Genomic DNA, 14733 nt, shown 5'->3' with positions numbered 1-14733 from the left:
TAACGCTGGTGTTGCTTCTGAAGCTGTGGGTGTTGGTCGTACCTTGGTGAGCCCAGTCCTGATCCCAAATCCTGAGGGGTATCCTGTCCTTACTATCCGTGAGCTGTACCTGCTCGCATTCTGGCATTCCTTCCTGAGGGTCCTTGTCCCCGTCCTTCCAACTGACCCGTGGCCAGGGTTAGTCTTCTCTCAGACCTAGGTAAATATCAACCTGTGGGTTTGCGTCTCTCTCTCCCTCTTTCTCGTCTTCACTCTCTACTTTCTAAATAAAGCACTCTTGCCGAGATATTGCTCTATCACATTGAGAACAAGTTATATGCAATTGTTTATTAGAATTGTTCCACTTCTCTCCCTACCTTTAGAGAATCGCCAATTGTTATATTGTATTAGTATGTTCCAATTTTTCCCTTCCTTTTAGTCGATTGCAGTGATCTTAGCAGGAATAGCCTAGTACACATAGGTTAAGTACATGTTCTAGGTCCCATCCATGTCCTATTGTTTCTAGTATAAAGTTGCAGTGACTAGTTTGTTCTAAAAATCCTACCTCTAGTCTTCCCATATACACCAATGGTCTTAGCACTTATCTATAGCTACTTTATGGTTTTGATTTTGATGTTAGATGCATTATTCTGCCTATCACTTATTGCCTTGTCATATTCTCTTTGAACTTTATATAAAACTTTAAACATCCTCAGGTGTCTGTGGTCATTTTACAGAAATTGTGGATAAGTATTGTACTAATTATAAAGAGTATTTGATCTCAGGCCTGTCTGCTATTTCCCTGTTAGCTCCAGATCTGTCATATGAATTGTGCCTGTGGTAAGTCAGGTGCATGGTAAGCAGAGGTGAAACCAAACCGTAATTACTCATAGCAGCGTGCAGGAGGAGAAATCCTCACCCGGTTCACCCAAATTAATTAGTGTGGTAGTAAAGGTTTGCACGCCAAGGGCCCAGTGCGTGTAAAGAATTGGTAACTCAGGTGACCCGGGAGAACTGCACGCTCTATCAGTAATTTTCTGGTAGCCAGAGGATGGTTTGGACTAGTTAGATTAGGTAGACAGGATAGTTCATAAACAAACCGTGAATATAAAACGTGCTGCTGATTTTCTACTGTATTTTGTCAAATTTTTGAAATGTTTTAAAGACTTATATGTAAATGTATATGATTTTTGCATTGCTGCTATAAATGTTATATTAACCAGTGTTTGTGAATGTTCAGTGTAGTCCGAATCCCCGGGGAAGTATTTAGCTAACGGTGAGCAGAATCCGGTTAGCTGTTGAAGTCACTAAGTTCGAGGTATTAGTGCAGGGTTAAGGATAACTGGAAGCACTAATTAGGACCTTTGTTTCTGGAGTGAATGATAGCTACGAGTCCTTTATAAAACTTTCATTGCGATATCACCTAGTAAGGGTCGCATACGGAAGGAGTAGTAGGGTCTCTGAGGCTTGTCTGGTAAGTAAAATAGTTCGCTGGTGAAATCCTGGCTCAGTACATATCCCCGACTAAGGTGGATGAGTCAGAAGAATAACGGGTTCTATGTTACTAGAGTGAAGGGACAGGCAAAGAAGTCTATCCAGAGTGAATGAAAAGTAGACAGAAGTGGTTTACTAGTAGCGAAAGAAAAGTCTTTTCTCTCTTTAGAACACTCAGACATAGTGGCAAACGTTGTGTGTTGTTGACTAAAACGTGCACTCGCACTTTAGAGAGAGTAAAAAGTTTCCGTTACCTTGTAAAGGAGGGAGTCAGTCGGAGAGCTGCTCTGACGTCACTCCGTGCCGCGCTGGTATTGGTCAAAACAGCGGGTGGGTAGTGGAGCTGAATTTGTAAAGGAGGGGTGAGTGCCCAAGCGTGAGACTCAGTCTTGCGAAAAGGCCGCGCACCCATTGGTTAACAGTATTTGTATTCTCTGACCTGATTGGGTAGTGCGAAATAAAAGTCGCGCTAGCATTGGAAGCACAAAGGTAAACAAAATTAATCAAGCCGAGTTAGAAGCGAGTCTGGAGAGTTGCATGTGGTATCCAGATTTCATACCGAACCCAAAGTACCTAGGATTTCATACGGATCAGCTTAGACGAGGTAGACCGCACATGATGTATGGAGTAAAAAGGAAACTGTCCTTCTCTGATAAAATAAAGAATTTTTTCAAAACTGACAAGCCCATTAGAACGAGGGAAGGCGTGCTCATTCCCCCACCAAATACCCCTGCTTCTTTCATGTTGTTTGATAAAGGGTATCACACTTGTGTCTGGTTAGAAAATTGGGCAAAGTATACTGCCGAGGACGGAGTCCTAGCATTCCCTGTTGAAGGTACATTTAATGGTCGGATCCTGTTTAACTTAAGGACCCGCATGAATGAATTACACCCTAGACCTAGGTTGACCCAGTACGAAGCTCTGGAGGAATGGGAGATTGAGGCTGCAGAGCGAGATAAACCCCGGATGGATAAGGGAGTGAGTAAATGGTATCCGAGGCTTCAAACGCAGACCAAAGAGCAGAAAATGAAACAGTGGAGGCAATCTATGTTGACTGAAGGATTGTTTCCCATGATGGGGGTATCAGAAGAAAAGAGAGGAAAATGTAAAGAAAAAACCCATCACCTAGTACCTATGGGGGACTTAGAAGATGAGCACCTGGAAGATTTGTTAATGAAAAATCCACCTCCCTATGTTGCAGAGTCAGAGCCTGTGCATTCCCGAAATCCCTTTTCAAATTATCCCCGATGTAGGAGGGACAGTGATACGGATGGAACAGGTACAGACAGTAAACCCAGTGAAAGGGATGGGTTTTGCAGACCTAAATCCACGGTCCCGAATTATCAGCCATTCGGAGAAGGTCCACCTCGATTGGTCACTCCGACTGCTCCGAATATTTATCCGTCCTTAGTACCTCAGGTATTGCATGACAATTCTGCCGAAAAGGTATTAGGGGAAAAAGAGAGAGAGGCCCTGGCTAAACAGCGAGAGGACTTAGTTCGAACCATTGCCCAGATACATCCCCATCCTGATTCCCTGACTATTCCAGTGACTATTGGCCCAGCTATTCCACTGTATAGAAATGACCTGACTAATCTCCATCCTCCTGTTATCACCCCAATGCCGCCTACTCCTAGCATCCCGTCTCCGAGGAAGGAGATATTCATAGATGAGGATCAAGAGAGTGAGTGTGAATCTGTGGTTCTGATGGATCTGCCTATTAGAGAATCTAGGATTAGTATAGCAGGGGCAAGAAGTCAGCCTAGACCAAAAGAGGTGTTGATTGAAAGTGCAACTGGGGCTAGGAGTGCCACCTTAGTTTCCCCAGAAGAATTGGACAAATGGACAAAAGAGCTGGAGAAGGAGACCACTCCCCAACCCAGAGCATTGGAAATATATAAATTAAGAATAGAAATAGAAGAAATGATGGCTGGGAACGTAGGAGTTGAGCGCCTAAACTCGTATAATGAAGAAGAGTTACTGTTTATCAGTAAAAGTCTTACCCGGAGTGCTAGGTTGCTCCATGAAAAGATAATGGATACAGCAACAGAAATGGGAATTGATGTTAGTCGCTCCAAAATTCTTCAGAAACCCTACAGAGTGGATTTTTCAGACAAGGATTTAGAAAGCCTGAATGTGATGGGAAAACAGATCCAAGTAAAAGAATTGTTGAAACTCCTGCAGAAGTGGGGCGAGGTGGGGAAATGGAGAACCAGGTGGGCAAAGAAAAAGGAAAGCAGCAGGGCTGGGTCACTGACTTCAGAATTCGTATTAAAGGAAGTAACACCAACAGAAAAATTGTGCCCCATGAGAGAGGTCCCGGGAGGAAAATATGTCCATGTCCCTTGGTCCAGACAGGACATTGTGTCATTTACAAACGACTTCCCGAAATTACGTGAGAAGCCAGTTGACTGGTACAGGCAGGTAGAATGCTTCATAAAAGTTCAGAAGTGTCTGCTGAAAGACCTGGATGGGTTTTTCGACATTGTGGTCCCTGTAGATCTGTGGACGGAATGTAAAATAGAAATTGATTGGCCTAATGATGAATATCCCAGAGATGAGAAAACGGGAGCCCCTTCACCTGATGTAATGAGGAAATATGACCAGGTCATACAGTACCTTAAGAAAAAGGTGCCAGCAAAGGAGACAGATTGGACCCGAATAGATAGAACCACCCAGGAACGTGATGAAACGGTGCATTCATTTTATGAAAGGTTACTGCAGGTATTTAAAACTTACAGTGGTATCGATAATGTAGACATGAAGGACATGACCCATTTCAGTTATAGATTTGTGCTAGGATTAAGGCCTGAAATCTCACAATGGATTCGAGATAACAAAATCAGTTGGCAGGGAAAGCCCATAGATGATGTCCTGAAATATGCAAAATACTGCGAAGATGAAATCGAAAATAAAAAGAAAGCCCTCAAGGAGAAAGTTATGTGGGCACAGGTGAAATTAGCTGAACAGCAAGAAAAACAGTTAAGTAAATTGACTTCTGATAATGATATTCAGAAAGCCACTACTGGGGGGGGAGGAAAGCCCAGACCTAAAATGAGTCGGGAAGAAGCCATGAAAAAGTTTCCGTGCCATGGGTGCGGCCAGATAGGGCATTGGCGAGACGAGTGTCCACACCTACAGGCTGGTAATGCCCCTGTAAATGGTTTAAATCCACAGGTACCGAAAGAGGGGACGAGAAAGAACCAGCAACAGGTAAAATTACCTCCAGTACCTCGCGCTCCAAGACAGAATTTTAAGAATCAGGGTCAGCAGAATGAAAGGGCAGAAGTATGGGAAGTCGAGAGTGAAAGAAACGCAGTCATTCCACAGTATTTGTTAAATGATACCTTCCTCTGTGAAGATCAAGATTGACGGGGCCTGAGAGGGGAGGATGAGGAGTGCGTGCTTGGCGCCTCCTTACCGGTAGACCAGACGGGACCATACATTGAAGGAAAGGTTGAAGGAAAAGACGTCACCTTTCTGTTGGACACTGGTGCTACCAGATCTACTGTAAGAACAGTGGATGTTCCTAACCTACCCCTCTCGGGAGAAGCGATCCAAGTAGTGGGTGTCTCCAATCAGATAATAAGTACTCCAGTAACTGAACCAATGGAAATTTCTATAGGAAAATTTAAAGAAATGCACAGATTTGTGGTCTGTGATTCCAGTCCTGTGAACCTGCTAGGACGTGATTTGTTGTGCAAGATGAATTGTACCATTTATTGCACACCAAAGGGCGTCGAAGTTCAGACCCCAGATGAAGATGGTTTGTACAAGCTGATGTTAGTCAGACAAGATTCTGATATTAAGCCTTTGACAGTTGAGGATTTACCTGAAGAGCTCCAAGTAAGAGTAGTTCCAGAAGTATGGGATTTCACAGGAGAAGATGTAGGCTTAATGGCAAATGTGGACCCCGTTAAAATAGCAATAAAAACTAATGCAATGTACCCAAAAACCAGACAGTACAAAATGAGTGCAGAGGTAAAAGCAGGAGTAGCGACTGAGATTACCAGGCTGCTCGAAGCCGAAATAATAGAGGAAGTGCTGAGCAGTCCCTGTAATTCGCCAATCATTGGGATCAAAAAGCCTAGTGGAAAGTACCGGGTGGTGCAAGATTTGCGCAAGGTAAACCAAATTGTTGTGCCTTGCTGTCCTATTGTGCCCAACCCTGCCGTGATTCTATATCAAATTCCCTGGAATGCAGAATGGTTCACTGTCATTGACCTGTGCCACGCATTCTTTTCCATCCCATTACATCCAGAAAGCAAATTCCTTTTCAGTTTTGAATTTGACAGCCATATCTATGTCTGGAATCGTGTCCCCCAGGGGTACACCGAAAGTCCATCGATTTTCAACCAGATACTGAAAAAGTGCCTTGAATCCCTAGTGCTGCCAAGAGAGTCTGTTTTGGTACAGTACATAGATGACCTGTTAGTGGCATCTAAAATCCAGACTGACTGTGTCACTGACACCATTGCCTTGCTGAATCACTTAGGAAAAGGAGGACATAAAGTGTCACCTGACAAGTTGCAATTTTGTAAAAACTCCGTGAAGTATCTGGGGCACCAGATAGAAAAAGGAATCAGGAAAGTTACTACAGAAAGAATAAAAATAATTAAAGTAATGGAACTGCCCAGAACTCAGAAAGAGGTGAGAATGTTCTTGGGAGTCGTGGGTTACTGCAGACAATGGATTGTAGGATTTGCGGCTCTAGCCAGACCCCTGATAAATATGACGAAGAAAGGAGTAGAAGACCCCGTCCATTGGGACAGTGAAAGCATGAATGCTTGGGTAACTTTGAGAAACTGTCTATGTACCGCTCCTGCATTGGGTATGCCTGAATACACTAAGCCCTTTGAGCTGTTCTGTGACACGAGAGAGAATTGTGCTCTTTCAGTCCTGACCCAGGAGCACGGATTAGTTAGAAGACCAGTAGCCTATTTTTCGGCCACCCTAGATCCGGTGGCTGCTGGATTACCTGGATGCTTGAAGGCCGTTGCTGCTACTTGTGTCAGTCTGGAACAGAGTGAGAACATTGTCATGGGACATCACGTCACTGTATATGTTCCTCACTCTGTTGTCATCCTACTGACTAGAACTAAGACCCAGTACCTCACACCTAGTCGGCTGACTAAGTATGAGAGAATTTTGATTGGTGCTGAAAATGTAACTATTTCCCGGTGCAATGTCCTAAACCCTGCGACACTGTTACCTATCCCTCTGGATGTAGAAGCTGAAGAGGAAGGGGAACATAATTGCATCGATCTAACTGAATTTAGCACAAAACCCCGTCCAGACATCCGTGAAATAGCGCTACTTGATGGGGATAAAACAATGTTCGTGGATGGCTCGTGTTTGAGACATGAGAGTGGGAGTCTGAGTGCTGCCTATGCTGTGGTTACACTGACAGGAACTATAGAAGCATCTTACATGCGCGAGGTGAAATCTGCACAAGTGGCGGAGCTCATCGCGTTAACCAGAGCTTGTAAGAGGGGTAAGAACAAGAGAATAACTGTTTACACAGACAGTCAGTATTGTTTCGGGGTCGTTCATGACTTCGGCCAGTTGTGGCTACAAAGAGAATTCATGACTTCCTCAGGCACACCTATCAGAAATGGGAAGGTGGTGCATGACTTACTGGAAGCGATCCAATTACCCAAAGAATTGGCTGTGGTCAAGTGTGCGGCTCACAAATCTGGAAATGATGATGTGACTGCCGGTAATAGGTACGCTGACTAAATTGCACAGTTTTGTGCCCGACACCATATGTCCCTACAAATTGCACTGTGGGATGGAACCAGCTGCCAACTTATGTTGTTTGAGAATGTGTCAACGTGGGAAGAATTAAAAGAGTTGCAACAGGCCACAGACAGGAAAGAAAAAGGAAGGTGGGCAGAAAATGGATGCAAACTGAGAGATGATGGTGTGGTGATAAACTCGACTGGGGTGCCTGTACTGCCTGATAGCTTGGTCGACCCCATGATCAGAATGATACATGAGCCAACACATATGGGAAGAGACGCAATGTGTCGGGTGTTTGACAAAGTGTTCTGTAATTCAAAGTTCAGGAACCAGGCGGAAAGGTTTTGCCAGAGGTGCCTAGTGTGTCAGCAATTCAATGCAGGAAAGAGGACTGTAGTGGAGCAGAGTACTATTGGAAAGGCAGTAGGTCCCTTCGTTAGAATGCAGGCAGACTTCATAACCATGCCCAAATGCAAAGGATATAGATATATCTTAGTCATAGTTTGTCTATTCTCCAGGTGGGTGGAAGCATATCCAGCTAAGAAAAATGATGCTCTCACCACAGCCAAGGTATTGCTCAGGGAGTTGATACCTAGGTACGGAATTCCAGAGACAATCGAAACGGACCAAGGTGGGCATTTTGCCAACGATGTCTTAGAAGAACTCTGTAAAGCATTCAAAATGAAGCAAAGATTACACTGTGCCTACCATCCAGAGGCTTCTGGGGTAGTGGAACAAATAAATGGCACCCTGAAGTCCAGATTGGGAAAAATGTGTGATTCCACAAAGATGAACTGGATAGAGGCTTTACCCCTTGTGCTGATGAGTTTGAGAAGTATCCCGAACAGAAAAACTGGCCTGAGTCCCCATGAAGTGTTGATGGGAAGAGTGATGCGACAGGCATGGGTACCCGGACACAAACTGCTAAGCATTTCTGATGATATGGTATTAGAGTACTGCAAGCAGTTGGGTGACCAAGTGCGTTCTCTCTCTCAGCAGATTGGAGAGACAGAAGACGAATGGCCAAAGACTCCAGCGCATAAACTGCAACCAGGAGATTGGGTGGCGTTAAAGAAACACACCCGGAGCAGTTGCCTGAAGCCAAGGTGGGGAAAGCCACGACAAGTGATCCTCGTCACTACTACTGCTGTAAAGTGTGCTGGTGTACCGAAGTGGATCCACGCCAGCCACACAAAGCGGGTATCTGGAGAAAACGCGACTGGAGCTGAAGGCAGCGCAGCTGAAGAGGCTTCCGAGGAAGAGAGTCCGGAGCTAGCTGACATAGAACTGCCGAGCACAAGTCGAGACGTTGGATGGTACCCCGCCGACGACCAGGTTCATGATCCAATACGAACCAGGAAATATTCTTACTTAGACAGTGAGTGGGATAGTCCAGGTGAGTTAGAAATAGAGGAAGAAGGTCAGGTCAACGAAAGTCACAACACACCTGATCAGGACGTAGGCCAAGTAGGGTCAGATCAAGACATCGAAACTCCTCCTGAAACTCCTGAAATTGGAAAGGGACAGTTAGAAATTAGAGCTGACGTTCATGCAGAAGAAAGCGAAGAGATCGAAGAGCATGAACAGGAACAGATAGAACTAGATCAAAGTGCTCAGACAACGGAAACAACAGTAACCAGAAACAAAAAGCAAGTGCGATTTGAATCTGAGCAGGGACAGATTAGGGACCAGGCAGAAGAAATAGATGAAAGACCTGGAACTAGTCAGACAGGCAGGGAAACAGAGGTGCCACATCAAAAAGTAAAAAGAGTGCACGAAGAAGGCCAAGTTTCCTCAACGACTGGGAGGCACGGAGGCAGAAGTGCACCCAGATACGTCAAGAGATTGAGGCTCAGATTAAAGACAGTCGAAGAAAACCTGAAAGACCGAAAGAGGGCTGAAAGTGAACGAAAGGCAGCCCAAGGCAAATCGCTAAGAAAGAGCGACAGAATAAAGAAACAGAACCGACTGTATCGGAGCCCGGAGTGGACTTACTTTGTGTTGGAAGAAATAGACGAACCACATCACAGTGGCAACAGTGACGACGAGTCCATTGCTGATCGGAGTTCGGACGAAGACCCTCCTTGAGAGAGCCCCGAAGTGAGCCTTTGGTGCAAAGAAACGAAGAGGGGTAGCAAAAGCCACCTGTAAGCTAAATATGTCTGATCCGAATGTCTCTGGGAGATCCCGGTGTGGGTGTCTTAAAACCTGTTGTAAAATATGCTTGTGTAGTATAGCAATGCTAATAGTCATGTGGATAGGACTAACAGTTTTTTTACCTTTTATGATAAGTAGAAATCCTAACTTGTCCCCTACTGAACCAGAAGCCGTAGACGTAGGGGCTGTACAGACTGCAGAAACACCACGAAGTTTAGAAAGACGCGACAAACGAGTAGGACTGACACACACACGACCAAAATTAGAAACATCAGATGAGGATGGACTACATTTTCACAAAATGAGAAACAGGACGCATCTAAATGTTTTTGCTAACTTGTTAGTGCATTACGTAGAAGCTATGGAAATAGAGGACTGTTATGTCTGCATGAAGCTGCCAACTTCAGTGGCTGAAGGTGTGACATACCACCATCTACCTTTAACGTACGGAATCTCCTGTAGTATACTAGCTAGCTTGTTCTATAGAAGCACCTTGCAGTACTATTATTCAAATGATGACGTAGTATTTTCTGAACTTCCTATTAGAGGACACTTGAACCGTGTACATACTACAAGTGACGTGACCCGCTATATGGGATAATATTTCCTGACTATAGGTAACATAGATTTAGATAAAGCAAGAGAAGATAATCTGACCTGTTCTCTGCAAGAGCAGGAAAAGATGTTTATAAAGATGGCAGACAGAAGGAGAGAAAAGTTTCAGAAAAAGGCAAATGACGAAAAGGATAGAGTCCCCAGGTGGGCTGAGCACTTGGATAACACCTCGCAAAGCGAAGCTAGTCCTGCCTTGTTGCTGGATTTTGAACGAAAAGGGAAACTTTGTATCCATAGGGAGAAGACAGAGTACTATAACAATGTATTCATCGGTTCCAGCGAGTGTGAACATAATTACAAGGTAATTGGAGGTTGGGGTTTCAAAAATGGGTCAGAACCTGTGTTTCCCGGAATATATTATATATGTGGGAACAAGGCTTATTTCAAATTGCCGGATCACTGGTATGGAAGCTGCTATTTTGGCATTGTTTTCCCGAAAATATACCATGTGAATAACGCAGCTGGAAGCGATGAAGAAACTAATGGCTTAGTGCGTAGTAGACGTTAAAGTGTAGGTGAAATTATAGGTGATATTTTTAGTGCACTGATACCTGGAATGGGGGTAGTTCTGAACACTCATAGAATCTGCAAATTGTCTACAGTAGTGGACCGGTTATCAACGGACACTGCTGCTGAATTCCTGCTGGTCAATACTGAAATGGTTGCGATCAGATCAATGGTTTTACAAAACCGTCTTGCCCTTGACACCCTATTAGCAAAAGAGGGCGGAGTCTGTAGAATGCTGAAGGCGCAACATTGTTGCACTTACATTCCTGATAAAAGTATCGAATTAAAACAATATGTGAAGAACATAACTAATTTGGAAAGGGAACTCAAACCATTGGAGGTTGACAGTGCCTGGACGAGACTGACTGGAGGTCTCTCCTCTATAGGTAGTTGGTTTACTAACCTAGGTAGAAATCTTTTGTGGAAAATACTGATGCCAATAGTTGTAATAGGTGTAATTGTATTGATCATTTTTATCTGCTGCAAATGCCAAAGGTGCAAAAAGAAATATACAGTAAATCAGAGGGGGGTGAAAAGAAACATTGATGAATTAGAACTAGAAGAGCTAAAGAGTGCAATTTACAAAAAGGCGAAAAATCACCACTCACATAGGGAAGCTGAAAGAAAACTAAACAATAAGTTTATTGAAATTGAAATGAACGATGTGGATGAATGAGAAAAGTTGGCATCTGTTTCCTTCTATGTGGTGATGATAGTAAATATCATCAAAGAGGGGATTGATGGAGCTGGGATTCGCATGTAAAGCGCCCTGCTCGTATGCAAAACCCTTGTCTAAACTGCATAATATATTAACATCATTGTTCGTCATTCATAAAGTGTTTTTCCCAACACGCGGGTGTCCCCAGGATGCTTGCTTGTTTGTCTTTTCTCGTACTAAACGAAGCTTGCACTAAAAACGGCTGCTTCGCCGAAATTCAGTCTGCGCATGCGTCGGTCATACCCATGTGATGTGACGCACTCGCATTCTGGAGGGATTCTGTGCTCATGCGCACTGTTGCAAACATGGCCGTTTGTCTCTCACCACGCTCTCCGCTTGCTACTGCTGCTTTAGCCTATCTGTCTTTTCGCACTAAACCATAATGCTATAGTCATTATAAAGTAAGGGTTGGTTAGAATTTTATCATGGTATACAGTGTGATCATTTTATATGTGATTTTAATTTGTTCTCGCTTACTTTTCATGTACCGCGTCTTTGTGGGCTGGGGCATACATGAGCGACGCCATGATGAGGCTCCTCTGAACCCTGTCAGGTGACCGGGGAAAGTCCTAACTGCGCAGAAGCTAAAACTAGCCAGCTGGCTCCTGAAGCCCGATGCGCCTGGGAACCCATCCCGAAGATGCAAGATTGCACCTTGAACTGTCATACACTGTTGCTATATGCTGTGCTCTTGTATTGTATTCTGTATTCCTATGCCTGGGAACGTGAACCCGGGGGGCGGGTGTGCAAAATTGAATAATTATGATGGGAACAGTGAATTCTAGGAGGTGGTAATGACCGCACCACCTCTCCTGACCAATCATAATGTAGGAAACTGTCACTTGCAACATTATTGGGTGGTCTGAGGGACCCCAAAACAGTATAACTGCCCTAGTTTAGCTTAGGAAAATTGTCCGACTTGTCCGAGTAGCAGACCTGTCACTGACCCTACGAACTCTATAGGTGCTCAATCTGAAGTGCTGCGGAGCACTCTGTCCATACTTTCCACAAACTCCTAAGGGGTGGAAATAATCCTAAGTGCTGGCGAAGCACTTTGCTGGGAAATTCGAAAACCCAAATCGGGGTTACTGGCGGATTACTTGCAGAGAGGGGTAACGCTGGCGTTGCTTCTGAAGCTGTGGGTGTTGGTCGTACCTTGGTGAGCCCAGTCCTGATCCCAAATCCTGAGGGGTATCCTGTCCTTACTATCCGTGAGCTGTACCTGCTCGCATTCTGGCATTCCTTCCTGAGGGTCCTTGTCCCCGTCCTTCCAACTGACCCGTGGCCAGGGTTAGTCTTCTCTCAGACCTAGGTAAATATCAACCTGTGGGTTTGCGTCTCTCTCTCCCTCTTTCTCGTCTTCACTCTCTACTTTCTAAATAAAGCACTCTTGCCGAGATATTGCTCTATCACATTGAGAACAAGTTATATGCAATTGTTTATTAGAATTGTTCCACTTCTCTCCCTACCTTTAGAGAATCGCCAATTGTTATATTGTATTAGTATGTTCCAATTTTTCCCTTCCTTTTAGTCGATTGCAGTGATCTTAGCAGGAATAGCCTAGTACACATAGGTTAAGTACATGTTCTAGGTCCCATCCATGTCCTATTGTTTCTAGTATAAAGTTGCAGTGACTAGTTTGTTCTAAAAATCCTACCTCTAGTCTTCCCATATACACCAATGGTCTTAGCACTTATCTATAGCTACTTTATGGTTTTGATTTTGATGTTAGATGCATTATTCTGCCTATCACTTATTGCCTTGTCATATTCTCTTTGAACTTTATATAAAACTTTAAACATCCTCAGGTGTCTGTGATCATTTTACAGAAATTGTGGATAAGTATTGTACTAATTATGAAGAGTATTTGATCTCAGGCCTGTCTGCTATTTCCCTGTTAGCTCCAGATCTGTCATATGAATTGTGCCTGTGGTAAGTCAGGTGCATGGTAAGCAGAGGTGAAACCAAACCTTAATTACTCATAGCAGCGTGCAGGAGGAGAAATCCTCACCCGGTTCACCCAAATTAATTAGTGTGGTAGTAAAGGTTTGCACGCCAAGGGCCCAGTGCGTGTAAAGAATTGGTAACTCAGGTGACCCGGGAGAACTGCGCGCTCTATCAGTACCCCACTGAGGTCTAACAGTGAGAATATTCTCACATGTACCTGTAATAGTGACCACACCCCCTGAGATCAGTTCTGGAGTGTGCCTATTGGGCATTGGAGGAAAAGGCGTCCTCGTTCCCCTCAGGACAGACTGACCTCCATCCCTGTGTCCGCGGGAGTATTTGTTCCAAAGTGTCTGGAGCCATATGAACACACGGCCCAGATCCTTTAGCTGGGAGATCTATCCTGTAATCAATGGCTTGGTTAATACCTCACCAGTGGTGTTTCTCCTCGGCAAACCCTCGCAGTTTCCCTAACACCATTTGTGTAAAGCTGTCTTGGTCTTGTCTGGTTTGGGGCGAAAATAGGGGCCACTGTGAGAAACTATGGGGATATGTAGAACAAAATGTCGGAGCACGGTGTAATGCCAAAATTGGTAAACCATTTTGTAAAATGCAGCGATGCAACATATTTACATACATACATACATACACCTGTGTTTCCTCTTGCACTGGTGCTAATAAAGCTGCCTATCGCCAGCGCAGGCACCTTTTCAGCATGCTGCGAGGTTGCCTGCACTGCAGGGGCAATTGTTTATGTGCAGGAAAGAACACCTTCCTGTAGGTAAACAATCTTGAAAGTCGATTTGCTCTTTTTGTGCGTGCTTCAGAATGTAGCACACATGGAAAGAGAAAAAAACGAGGAGAAATTAATAATTACCTGGTCTCCGTTTCAGGCACTGCCCCAACCTAAATATGAAAAAAAGAAATGGGTGTTGCAGCGGAATGTCCACTACAACACCCATTGCGCGCTCCTTTCATGCTAAGTGAAGCTTGAAAAGGGGCCTTATTTAAGGCTGCTTTGTAAATAAGGTGAAGGGGATATCGCCACCAGAACGGCGTTAAAAGTGACGTTCTGGTGCTGATTTCCACTTGTAAATATGCCCCTGTGTGTCTAATCTGCATTTCACAAAGTGAAACCTCTTGATGATCCTAATACTACTAATCCAGACTATTTCTCTGCAGAATGGTTATTCCTTTAGTCTTTTAGGCACTGTTGAGTGAATCTGTCCATCGGAGTATTGTATCCTAATCCGATGTGAGTCCCCTCACATAAAGTTTGTTTTTCTGTGATATAACCACATCAACCTTTATCCCCTCTAACTTTGCATGTATTCTTCAGTGCTTTGCACATGATTTTAAACCTATACCATACAGTATGTTAGCACATTAACACCATCTTTGCAGCACTTCATTAGATTTATGTCCGTTGGCATTTACAATTATTTACATAATAGCTCCCTTCAGGGTGCAACTATCTCCCACCCCTTCCAACTTTCCCCAATAACATACAAATCTTAAGCAAAGCTCTTATCACCTTGTAGATTGGCTAAATCACTTACAGGCATAGGGGCAGA

Source organism: Lissotriton vulgaris, chromosome 11 (assembly GCF_964263255.1).
Source record: "Lissotriton vulgaris chromosome 11, aLisVul1.2, whole genome shotgun sequence".
In the NCBI taxonomy this organism is placed as follows: domain Eukaryota; kingdom Metazoa; phylum Chordata; class Amphibia; order Caudata; family Salamandridae; genus Lissotriton; species Lissotriton vulgaris.
The sequence above is the reverse complement of the archived record's forward strand: the minus strand, read 5'-3'. Positions refer to the sequence as shown.